Here is an 11,959-nt window from a genome sequence, read left to right as displayed (position 1 = left end):
TAATAAGGAACGATTTCCACTTCTAAATGCTTTGGGTGCTCTGGCTGTGCACATGGAAAAGTCTGACTTGTGCCGTATCTCAATGCCCTGTTCTTGAGCCCACTGATATATATTTACAGAATCCTTTCCATTCCGGAGCACGTAAACTGATAGGCATGCTTGTTCACTTCTTGCCGTTACTGCTAACTTCCTTGACTCTTAACGGATTTCAGTTAAAAATCCAGTTAAAAAAAAAAAAAGGCAAACAAGACTAGAACGAACAAGCAAAGCCCCTCAAATATGTAGTTCTCTTGGTTTTGTCCTCTGGGATTTTTCTTATGTGTGTTTCATAAGCCAGGTTATATACTTGGAGGAATAAGACTGCGTAATAAATATAAGTCGCAGTTTTTTACACCTTGTGTTATCTAACCAGTTAATGCTGCTGTAAAACAAACAATGCAAGTAACTCAGTGCTCAAGTTCCCCTGATAATCTGTAGGTAAGCACTGGTTTTCTCCTTATGTTTTTATTTCTCCGCTGATAGTATATGAAAGATGCAAACAGATGAAATAAGAAAATGAGTAACTGGCAGTGTAGAAGGACCGGTGAAAGCAGCTCTTTGGCTGTTTGACAACCACTTGCATGGTAAGTGGAACAAAGAGGACTGTTGCTTTTCAGTATGTTTCAGTCCCAGCGTTGTAATGACTTGTCTATAGCATGTAAACTATTAAATTTAAAAGTTCTGTACATTCCCTTTAAAGATAAGATTTTGGTGTTCTGGTACAAAAAGGAGTGTTTGTTTTTAATATACTTTCAAGTAATTTGAAGTTATGTAATTTCTTTTTTAACCTATGCAGATAGTATTATATATTACATTTGGATGATACAAATAATGGTCATGATGTCTGAGATAGGGTGTTAGCACTGTGAATAGAAACATTTCAGAAACCCTGTTTAGTCATCTAATTAACATCTACCTGCCTCTGTTCTCTCTGTACGCAATCAAGGCAACATTTAAAAAGAAAATCACCGTGTTCAAATATGCCGTTTCATAAAAGGAAGACAAAGATGGTTTGCCAGGGCAAAGGGCAGGGTCATCAATTTGTATTCGCTGACTGTGACATGTTGCATAAAGAGGACTTAATCAAGCCTTTTTAATGTACTTTGTTCTTGAGGTTGAAAGCAGTACTGCTACTTTGGCTGTATTGGTGCAAGAGGACTAGTCAGAGTGCAGATTTTTCCTTCAGATTGCAAATATGTGGGTAGTGAAATCCTGTTTTTGGATGGAACCGCATTGATGTTTGTAACACACATGCACAACCACGTATCTGAAAAATTTTCCCTAATGCACTTACGCTGAGGTTGAACTGTCTGGCAGTGCGATTCATGTACTGCGTGCTGATTTTCTTTTTTTTAATTGTTGTTTTACGCACGTTGTTGTTGTTGTTGTTGTTCTTTTTAAGATGGAGCATATCCCAAGATGCAGATAAACAAGTATATAGATGACTGTGTTTGTATTTTGGTGACGGTACAATTTCAGTAAGATAATTCACTTATAGTCATGTCTGATTCACAGTGCGTATTCTTTAAAATGGTGACAGTTTGTATTTTTTTGCCTTGTTTATATACCCATTAGCTCAATGGTTAGCTTTGCAGGCAGACTCTCTAATAGTATAAAGTCTTGTTTATGTGAATGAACTTTATTTCTCTGAGTTGTCTACAGTTCCTTATGTTTGTGAGTACATTTGTGTTGAGCTTGTCTTGGTCATCTGAGATTCTCAAGTATCCAGTTGTGCATGAGACCTCTCTCTCTTGTATGCCGTACTTCATCAGGCATCAGATCTTGTTGAACAATTTACTTTTTATCCGTATTCTTTGTCCAAAGGAATAAATATCATGCAGAGGGAAAACCTGATACATTTTGCTAGCAGGCCTGTAATACTGAAATGCATAATTTGGGAAGAGCTTCAGGCTATTCTCTTAGCTCTTGGACATTTTACATCCCTCGGCCACCAGCGGGTGATTCATTAGAAGAAGGCGAGTGGGTCGGCTCTGTTTCCCCTGTAGCCTGGAAGTGTTCAGTCAGACACGTAAGCGTCCTCTGTTACGAATTTGAAGCTGTGAGTGTACGAAGTACGTGCCCTGCACTCAGGCAACTGATTGGCAGAGTGTCTAATTGCTGACGGAAGTGGCATTTCTCAAATAAGACTGACCAGGCAGTGTAGAGGGTTGCAGATGCTTTCACTGATACTTGTACTGTTGAGTACCTGTTTCTAGCATCTTTGCCTGCGCTGCACAAAAGGTACCTTCACTGAAAAAAGGAGTTCTTTTATTTTTTCGATCGCTTAGCCTGTTTAAACTCACTGTTCTTTCGTAGTTCTATCTGCAGATTATTAAGGAGCTTTCTGTTGGATCCATTATTCATTAAAGGCTTACTTAAATTAATTACACGGTATAATTTAATTATCTTAATTTCTGAAGTTCATCTGGTGTACAGGTAATAACAGTGAGACTTGTGGTTGCTATGTTGTACTGTGACTCTGGGTGGAAGCGAAGAATATAATTTTCTGATGTTTGTACATGCGTGGACATACATGGAAAATAAGTTGATACGTGGATTGTTGATTGCAGGAGACATAAAGCTATCCATTCAAGATCTGACCAAAGGTATATTTTCTTTCACTATTGGTGCCTAAAAACAGATCTTTAAAGAACGCTTCATTTAAAATTCAGAGAGTTAAAACGTGGTTCTTACACTCTCCAGCTCTATCATACATATCCCAAGTTAGTTGTAGTTTCTGCGCATTCAGTAAATTTCAGCAGGTTTATTGTCTATGAACTTCTTCTGTTTTCTCTTCAGCCCACGTGCATGTATGTGGTTGTAAAAGATGAACAGTTTGAAGGAAAGAGCAAGTGGAATAATAAGTATTCGTCCTGTAGGTTGAAACAGGTTCTGCCGTTTCTCCCGATGTTGTTGCCTTTACTTGCTGTTACTTTGGTTACTTTATTGAAATAAAAGGCACTGGTGTCTCCGCAGCTATCACACTGAACAAAAACAGATATTCCTTTGAATGCAACCTTTGGGGGGAAAAAAAAAATAACCTGTAGAACAAGGCACAGCTTTAACTCCTTGGTTTGTTATGGGCATCAGAAAAACAGGCTTCTCTTTGCATCTTGGTTAGGACTGTCATTTGCCAAGGAGATGCTTTTCTTCGCGAGACTTGTCCACCGTGTAATTTTTGGGGTAAGGAACAGTGCAACTGTTTGGGCCTAACCATTCCCTCTGCTTTTCTGTCCGTTTTGGTTTAGATAATTTAACTATAGAACCATTTTTGTTCAAACTCACGGGGAGTTTTTTCACTGTTAACACATTGACACATTACAAAGAGTTGAGCTAATCTCCAGGTTATGTTGGCATTTTGTATCAATGCTGTCTTGCTTTGCGAAAACAAATGGAGACGTAAATATGTCTAACTGCTTATTACCTTGCAGCAGCAAGAGAAGGTGCTCCCGGCAGACGTGTGTGACGTGGGTGATGACAGGCTGAAAGATGCAACCTGGTGGTTGCAGCATCAGCAACTGCAACAGCATTGTGGTGCATGGCGTTGCATTGGGGAAGAAGAGCTGCTCCCAGCCTCTTACAAATGAGTCTTTGCATGCTTGGGGACAAGTGTTGAGGATTTTATGATGTGGTATTGGCTCAAATTAACCTAATGGGTTTATATTTTTGTCTGATTTTATAATGGCAGCTGTGTATCTCGATTCTGCAGACAGAGCTTCTGTGCAAAATAGTGTCGTTCATCAGTCAAATGCTTGTAGTTACACCTTCAAATAAAAGTTTTGAGATGTATGTGTGCGTTCGCAGAGATGCCTGTATGTGCTACTTGACAGGCTTATCTTAAAGTTTAAAAACAAAAACAAAACAAAAAAAACAAACATGCAGAGGATTTCTTCTGTTTCCTAATGTAGCTATTGATGGAAGAGGGAAAAACAAATGTAACAAAGAATAACTAAATGAGCTCTTTGCATTTCATGTAACAAGAATATCAAAGAAAAACACACAGCCACCTGTTAACATGGTATGAAAGCTGAGCAAGTGTACATTGCTCTCTACTAAATAATTTTGCTCTTTCGAAACAGTTAATCAGCTAGATGTGATGGAGGGTGATGGACAACGGTGCAATGTCTGGATGGAGATCAGTGATAACTGGTGCTCCTCAGGGTTTAGTGATGGGGGCCAGTGCTTTTTAATGTCTTCGTGAGTGACATCAACAGTGGTATTGAGTGTGCTCTCAGTAAATTTGCAGAAGACACCAAGCTATGTGGTGGAATTGATAACATCAAAGGGGCAGGATGCCATCCAGAGAGACCTAGGCTTGAGCAGTGAGCCCAGGTGAACCTCGTGAGATTGAACAAATCCCAGTGTGAGGTTTTGCAGCTGGGTCATGGCACCCCCATTACCAGTATGAGCTGGGAGATGTCAGGATGGAGCACAGCCCTGCTGAAAAGAACGTGGAGGTGTTGGTGGATGGCAAACTGGATGTATGCCAGCCACGTGCCCTCGCAGCCAACAGTACCCTGGGCTACATCAAAAGAAGTGTGGCCAGCAGGTCAAAGGAAATGATCCTGCCCCTCTGCTCAGCTGAGACCTCACCTGGAGTACTGTGTCCAGATATGGAGTCCTCAGAAGAGGAGATGTGGACCTATTAGAGCTTGTCTAGTGGAGGGCCACAAAAATGATCCAAGGGATATGGAGCCACCTCCTCAATGAGTACAGGCCGCGAGAGCTGGGGCTGTTCAGTCTGAGGAGGAGAAAAGGAGACCTGAGAGAGCAGCCTTTCAGTATCTAAAGGAGGGAGTTATAAGAAAGAAGGGGACGAATCTTTAGCTGGATCTGTTTTGATAGGATAAGGAGAAATGGTTACAAGCCAAAAGAGGGAAGATTTAAACTTGATTATAAACTTTTTTTTTTTTTTTTTTTACCATATGGGTGGTGAGATAGTGGAACAGATTGTCAGAGAGGTGGTGGGTACTCTGTCCTTGGAGGTATTAAAGGTCAGGCTGGACTGGGCTCTGAGCAGCCTGATTTAGCTGCGTGTGTCCCTGTTCATTGCAGGGAGACGGAATAGGTGACCTTTAAGGGTCCCTTCCAACTCAAAAGATTCTATGATTCTGTGCTCTTGTTTCCCTAGATCCTCTTTTAGTTGCATTGCTTCTGATGTGCTTCTTGCTAATGTTGGTGTGAGAGATGCCTGTTAAATGATCATTTAGTCTTTCACGAACAACGTAAGAAATCTGAGACAACAGTTTTCTTGCGGTTGCTGGAAAGAAAAAAAAAAAAAAGAATAAAGCACGGTGCTCACTACAAAATATTGCTGATCCTTCCGGTGTGTGCTCACTGTTCTGAGCACATGTGCATTACACACACTTGGACCAATAGCTTGTGTGACTTGTACAGGACAAGAGGAGGCTGGCTTCTAGGAAATACTTAGAAGTGCTATCAAAGTATCCCTTTAGTTCGCACATTCCTTGGTTCAGATGCCACTCCCCTCATCGATATGTTTCCCTCGTATCGTTGTATTGTCAGCTCAATATTCATGACGATGCATTAGAGCTTGAAAGCCTGAGTGTGTGTAAGTGAACTGTTCTGCTGCTACTTCTGATGCACTGAGAAAGGAAGCTGGTGCACTGCTTGCAGTTAGGATTGACTCTGAGTTATGTACTAATGAACTTGTATAATGCTGCGATCTGTTGCAAATTTGGGGACGACTGCTACTGATAGGCAGGATAGACTCAGGAAGTACAGGCAGACTCTACGTTATGATATTATCGCAGCATTTGTATCAGGGTGTATAGATAACTGGCACGTATCCAGTTAGACAAAGAGCTGGGCTGGAGGGATGTCAGATTATCAGAGCGGAGCTGCAGCTTTATGGGCTTAGGATTAACCCAGGGGAAGCCTTGTTTTCTGAAGCCTGAGCAAGACTAGAAGTCCTGTGTTTTGGCTGAGCGATTCAGGAGTCCGTACACAAAGGCTGTAGGGTACTCTGCATCACGCTCTGTGGTTGCTGCAGGGGGAGCATCGTGGCAGCCCACGACGAGTTGTTCAGCTTGCACAGGTCGGATGTAAATGAAAGTGAACTCTGTATGTGCAGCCCTGAGCATTCCTCTGAACAAAGGAAGATTGGATCAGTTCACCTGCCCCTACTTTCACCATCCGTATGTCTTTGTGAACTGTACCATGATAAAGATGTGCTGCTTCCTTCCTGCATGTGAAATCCTTGTGGGTCAGTCTATAATGGAAGCAGGAGCTGCTTCAGTTGAGGAGCAGCAGCTTCTCTTAAGCAGGATCTGCAGGCAAGATGGTAAACTGACAGAGCGTCAACTTATTTCTGGGGCCACGTTAGTCAGCACGGAGAAGAAAGAAGAGTTTGAAATGTACAAATGTATAGCTTCTGCTTGCAATTTTAAATGACTTAATCCATCAAAAAGGTAAAGTTTAAAAAAAAATAATAATAATAAAATAAAGTAAATAAAAATTAAGTACTTAATTCAAAATACAGGTATTGGAGAACGAAAAGATAAAGTTCAACTCCTAGTGTTTGTGTATTGGCAAAACGTAACGGGATTTTCATCTTTTATGCTGTATAATTTTAAGATAACACGGCAGGTTGGATCCTGATTTGACCTTACTGCCTGGCTGTTCAGCTCAGTGGTTTCCCTGTAGAAATAGAAACTGACGCTGCCTTGCTTGAATTTTCTTCAATCAATACGAGTGTGGCACAGTACAAATTATACGGTAGAATCGTATTTAAGAAAAGCTCATCCATTGATACAGATGGATGGAGAAGTAGGTTTTTTTATCGAAGAGCTTTCAGATTATTCTTTAAGTGGAATGGGACCCCATGGAATTACGTGCTCTGTTACTTTTTAGATGCAGGTGTTCTTCTCAGCTTGGTTTAGTGGTGTAGAATTCCTCAGTATGTAAGTTCACGTGTGCTACTGTATGTATAAAATGTAGCTATCTAGGAGTATGTATGCGTAGATTTCTTTAACTTTAGGAACAAACCCTTCAAGGTTATGCACTGTGTGAGTACAAGTCTACAGCAGCCAAACTGTTAATTTGCCTGACTAGGAATATTAACCATGCTATATCAAATAACTGCCAGAAACAATTCTCCACCATTTCCCGTGACTTCGTTTTAATTGATTTTTTTCAACTTCCAGCTACTGAAATTTCGTTTACTCTGACAGAATGTTTATTAAATGTGTAAAAAGAAAATTGTTTTGTAAATTGTTTCCGAGAATGTTTTTATCTTTCCTAAATTGGAGGCTCGTTTAATGTTTTCCACCTACCTTTGTCTTCCACCCCTGTGTTCTGCCTCATTTGTTTCCTTATTGGATTTGGTGATTAAATACTGATCAGCTGCTGGTCTGATCAGCTGTGCATATTGTTTTCTTTTGCCCATTGCTTATATATGCCCTGAGGACAGGGCTGCACACAGCTATAAACTGAGGGCTGTGTGTTTAGTTGGTATCACTTGATCTGTTTCACAGATGATGTTGAACTTGACAGTGAAAATTTGTACAACTGGTAGTTGGAACAGACCTGTGTGTTCGAGCAGTAATAAGTGGCACACTGCAGTTCGAAAGGGCTGTCAGTTTGCTGCTCACCATTGCAGAGTCTGGGTTTGTGTTCAGGCCTTGGACGCTACATAGAGTATTGATAGTGCTTAGATAAGGATTTTTATTGTCTTGTTCTCTTGTTTTTCCTCTAAGTGATCATATACTCAATTGTAATAATGTATGTTAATTGCAGTGCCGTAACTTACGTTAATGGCAATCCTGTAATTTCATGTGTTGCTGTGAAGATTTGTAAAGGAATGTGGAATTTGCATATAAATCCAAACGTTCGTTTTCTCTTTGGATAAAATCTGAGGTAATTCACACAAAGGTAATGCTATTGCTCAGTGTTATTTCTGAGTGATTTGAACAAATCTGGATAGTAAAGGAAGTGCCCTGTGGATGCAGACTGTACTTTGGCTGCAGTGGCAGCCTGTTTGCTGGGATATAGCCAAATGTTCTGCTTTGGCTTGAAATAGTCATTTCTCAGTAATCAAACCCTATGAAATCATTGCAAGTTTAACAGCAACAAGGGACGTCTTAAAAACTGCTCCAGTCATGATGCGGTTGGTGACGGAAAACAATCTGACAGGGCTCATCTCATCACTCTGCCTTCACATTTTGGCCCATTCTGAATCCACTGGAATCTGTAGATTGAAAATCGTAGAATCGTTAATGTCGGAAAAGATCTCCGAGATAATCTTGTAAACTATTCGCCTACCACCAATGTTGCCCACTAAGCCATGGTCCTTAGAATGATGATTTAAGGCTGAAACATCGCAGCAGTGAAATGTGTGTTCATTTACTTTGCCCATAGCCGTATTTGTGTGAACGATGAGAGTCCTGAGTGGTAATTCAAGGATGTCGGGTTTGTCTTTTAATTGTTTACTCCCGTTTCTGAAGTATCAAACAGATTAATGATTCTTTTATGTTTTGGCTTTTGCAGGGATTATTTAAATCCCTTCATGCTTGGTATGAGGACAGGAATACTGCTCTGATAACTGAATGTTCTTTAGCTGGCAAGATTTTGAGCATACTTGAGCGTAATTGAAACTTTTTTTTATGCTTACAGCATGTGAAATAATGAATAGCAGTTTTGAAATATAGTTGTCACTTCAAGCAAGCGTTAGTAACTTTCTGTATGCTCTGCAAAGTTGCTGCAAGCAAAACATGTAAAGATCCCTAATGTAGTTTCAATGGGAGTTTCACTCTGAAGCCGCTTTATTTTTTCCTTTCTGAATGCTTCTGGGCACCTCTCTCTGTCCTGTAGCGAACCAACTAACAGTTTTTACACACGAAATCTGAGTGGTTTGATAATCAAAGGAGCAGCAGCTGGATGTGGTGAGTATCATTTCACTTAACTTCCAAGTGCTTGGATCTGTGGCTGCTGTTCCTAGGCATTCCTGGATCTTGCTTCAGCTGCTGCTGAACTGTATTTATTGGTTCTCATGTTAAAACAGGTACCAGAACACAGTATCCGTTCTTTGGTAAACACTCTGATCAGAAATTGCTCATCTCCGCGTGTGGAAAGTTAACGTGAAGGTGCTCTTCCGAAATCAGATGGCAGCAGCTGAGGGCATGCAGAACAGAGGGACATCGGCTACCTCTTTAATTCTGCTAACATGTTATTAGGTAGCCACAGACTTGCTTGCACCTAGAGGCTGTGAGATTTTAAAGGATACACGTTGATTTAGATTCAGGCACCTGAGTACTTCTCTAATTGTATTGTTGGCACTTGAACAGTTATGGCTCTACCTTTTGATTCCTTTTGGTCATTTTTTTTTCTTCCTTTTCTTTTGTGTTCCCATTGGGCATTTCCCTTGCTGTGATGACTAGAAAAAGCAGAAATAATAAGCGATTAGACCAGATTTCTATTTATTTCAAGATCTGTGCGTGTGTATATGTTGCATAAAGCTGCCAGTGATGCCATTGACCGCACGTGAGTCCCAGCCAACAGTATCTAGGTCTTGCAGAATTGGTGCTTCTGTATGCTGCTCTCTAGTTGCTTCCAACTACTATTGAGGGTTCTAGTTGGCTGCTTGTTATGACCCAGCTAAAACAGATGTATAGAAACTAGGATTGCAACCTTCGTAATAGAGATCATCAAGAGAGTATCCGGAGAAGCATTTAAACTCTTTCACTTGTGCCTGATTTAGATTTCTGATGGAGCTTTAATGGAAAGCCCAGGCTCCTAGCCTATATGTTTAAGTTACATGCCTTAATATTAAATGGTACAGATATCCTTCTCCTGTAAATGCGCAATGTTCGATAGAGAAGGTTGTACCATGACATAAATTTATCCTACATGTATACTGATAGATTTTTGGAAATAGGCTCGAGTTCATTCATATTTTTTCTTTAGTTTGAGCAGGTTTCCAGATTTTTGTGCCTTAATTTCTCAGTAATGTTGTGTCTTATGGTTGTTCTTTGAAAATTCTCTTCCGTTTTGTTGGACTGGGAAAGTTATTAGCCTTGGTAACCACAATAAAGCATGTTAGTATAGGTGGTAGTAGAACTTCTGTGGAATGGGCTTTGCGTCATTAGCTGTCAAGGCAGCAGAAGATGAGTAGCTAAGTGAGTAAGTAACGTGTAACATTATCATTGACGGAACATTTCTTACCATTAAGCCTTCAAACTCTTATTCAGCTGTCAACACATGGGCACTTTCTGGAGCCAAATTCTCTCACGCTGTGCACTGCCTGCAGCTCGCCTGAAGCTCAACTTTGACTAAAAGTGTTGATTTCGCTTCTTTTAGCCTTGTACTCATTTAGCGTTAAAGCCTGCTTAGAGTCTGCCTTTTATTCTGTAAAGTACACATGCATGTGTCATCCCTCGCACACTTCTGATGTGAAGTTAAGGCGCTCAAAAGATATGCTAGTAATCGTAATGAATAATTGATTAGAAAGGAGTCTGGCAGTGTTAATTGTGAGGTGCAGCTGAGTGAATGCCAAAACAAAAGCTCTTCTAAATGTTTCCGCAAACCTTGTAAAGTCTTTAGCATTGAGCAACAGGGTCAGTGCACTGAAGTGGAATTTAAAGGAGGTTCTTGAATGTAATGGGTTTTGACTTCCCTTTGTCATGTGCCTCAGTGCACCATTGATTGAGCACTCATTTGTTAAATCAGCTGTGCTTTTTGCCATTTGTCAGAGCATAGACACTCGCTGCAGCTTTTTTCTCTTCAAAGGAGAGTTTCTTGTCTTAATAAACCATGGGCGAAAATTAGTTTTTATCTGAGGTGATCAATTTATCAAGCGGAGAGGCATGTGAAGATGGTCACATGGAAACACTTTAGGAATGTTTTATTTTCTTAGCTGCTGGAAGAAGGAGGAAATATCAGGGATACGTTTTAGCTGAAACATCGATAATTGATGTCTTTAAACTCAGCTCCCAGCAAAATGCTCAGAAATGATTTTATTTAGAAAGCTCTAAATGGTGTGCATTGAAAGAGTAGTTTAAGGTGAGCAGCGCTCAGTTTCTTAAGAGATGTGCAAAGGAAACGCGAGGGTTCAGGAAGGAGCAGCACCCTGTCTGCCCGCAGCTCGGCTAGATGCTCTCTTATGAGCGGAAGGGCTAATGACCTGGAGTATGCGGGAGTGCTTTAGGTGCCCTGAGTACCTGATCAGAGTTCGGGCAGCATGGCAGAAGAAGGAAGACCTTGAGACTGTGCCAAAAATATCCCTTTATGTAAGCAGATGCTATTACCCTTGGAAGAGAATAGTCACTTAGCCAGAATGGTTACTGATGCTAGTAATAAGTATTCTACTGATGGGCCATCAACTTCAGAGGGATGTACATGTGCAGTATTTAAGGCAGCAATTACTTGTCAAATCCGGAAGGGCTCCTCTTGATGCTCTGTGCTCTCTGGATAAATGACCTTATCACATTTATTTACTGATTGCCATCCCAGCTCAGGGTCTGAGCGAGTAGTCTGGAGTCACCAGAAACTAAAGACAAGATAACACGGGGAGTTCTTTTAACTAGTAAGGAAGCTAGAAGGCATTGCTCGATCTTATCAGTAAGAATTCTTTGAAGAAATACCTATGAACCAAAAAAAAAAAAAAGGGGAAGGAGGGAAGCCTCAGTTTCCGGCTGGATATAGATTCCATTGTGAGGTATGCTTGGAAGTAAGAGATCTAGAGGGTTATACTTAGTCTTTTTGGAAATGATTTGGAAAAAGAAAAGATGAAAGAAAGGGATGGTAAGGAGAAAGCTTGGGGAAGGGGAAGGCCAGTCCTATTGACAGAATAACTTGAAACTTTTTAATAGTGCAGAGTTTAGCACTGTAACTGCTTAAATGTAAAAATGAAAAGTATGGGGAATTATCAGCCCCCATGCTGCCTCTTTTTTTAAAAAAGGGA

General features: G+C 40.6%; 1 protein-coding gene and 1 long non-coding RNA gene across 3 annotated transcripts in view; one reads left to right on the top strand and one right to left on the bottom strand.

Moving 5' to 3' along the window:
- SLC10A7 (solute carrier family 10 member 7) overlaps nt 1-11,959 on the top strand; it is a 147,809-nt gene that overhangs the window by 69,185 nt on the left and 66,665 nt on the right. The gene's annotated exons all lie outside the window — the stretch shown is intronic.
- The window catches only part of LOC109367167, a 4,776-nt gene continuing 750 nt past the window's right edge, over nt 7,934-11,959 (bottom strand). Inside the window, exons 2-3 of the long non-coding RNA XR_002113983.1 lie at nt 9,357-9,433; nt 7,934-8,248 (exon numbers count right to left, since the gene is read on the bottom strand). This is a non-coding gene — a long non-coding RNA (uncharacterized LOC109367167). The remainder of the gene's footprint in view (nt 8,249-9,356; nt 9,434-11,959) is intronic.

The sequence above is a fragment of the Meleagris gallopavo genome, chromosome 4 (genome assembly GCF_000146605.3).
Source record: "Meleagris gallopavo isolate NT-WF06-2002-E0010 breed Aviagen turkey brand Nicholas breeding stock chromosome 4, Turkey_5.1, whole genome shotgun sequence".
In the NCBI taxonomy this organism is placed as follows: domain Eukaryota; kingdom Metazoa; phylum Chordata; class Aves; order Galliformes; family Phasianidae; genus Meleagris; species Meleagris gallopavo.
The sequence above is the reverse complement of the archived record's forward strand: the minus strand, read 5'-3'. Positions and strand labels throughout refer to the sequence as shown.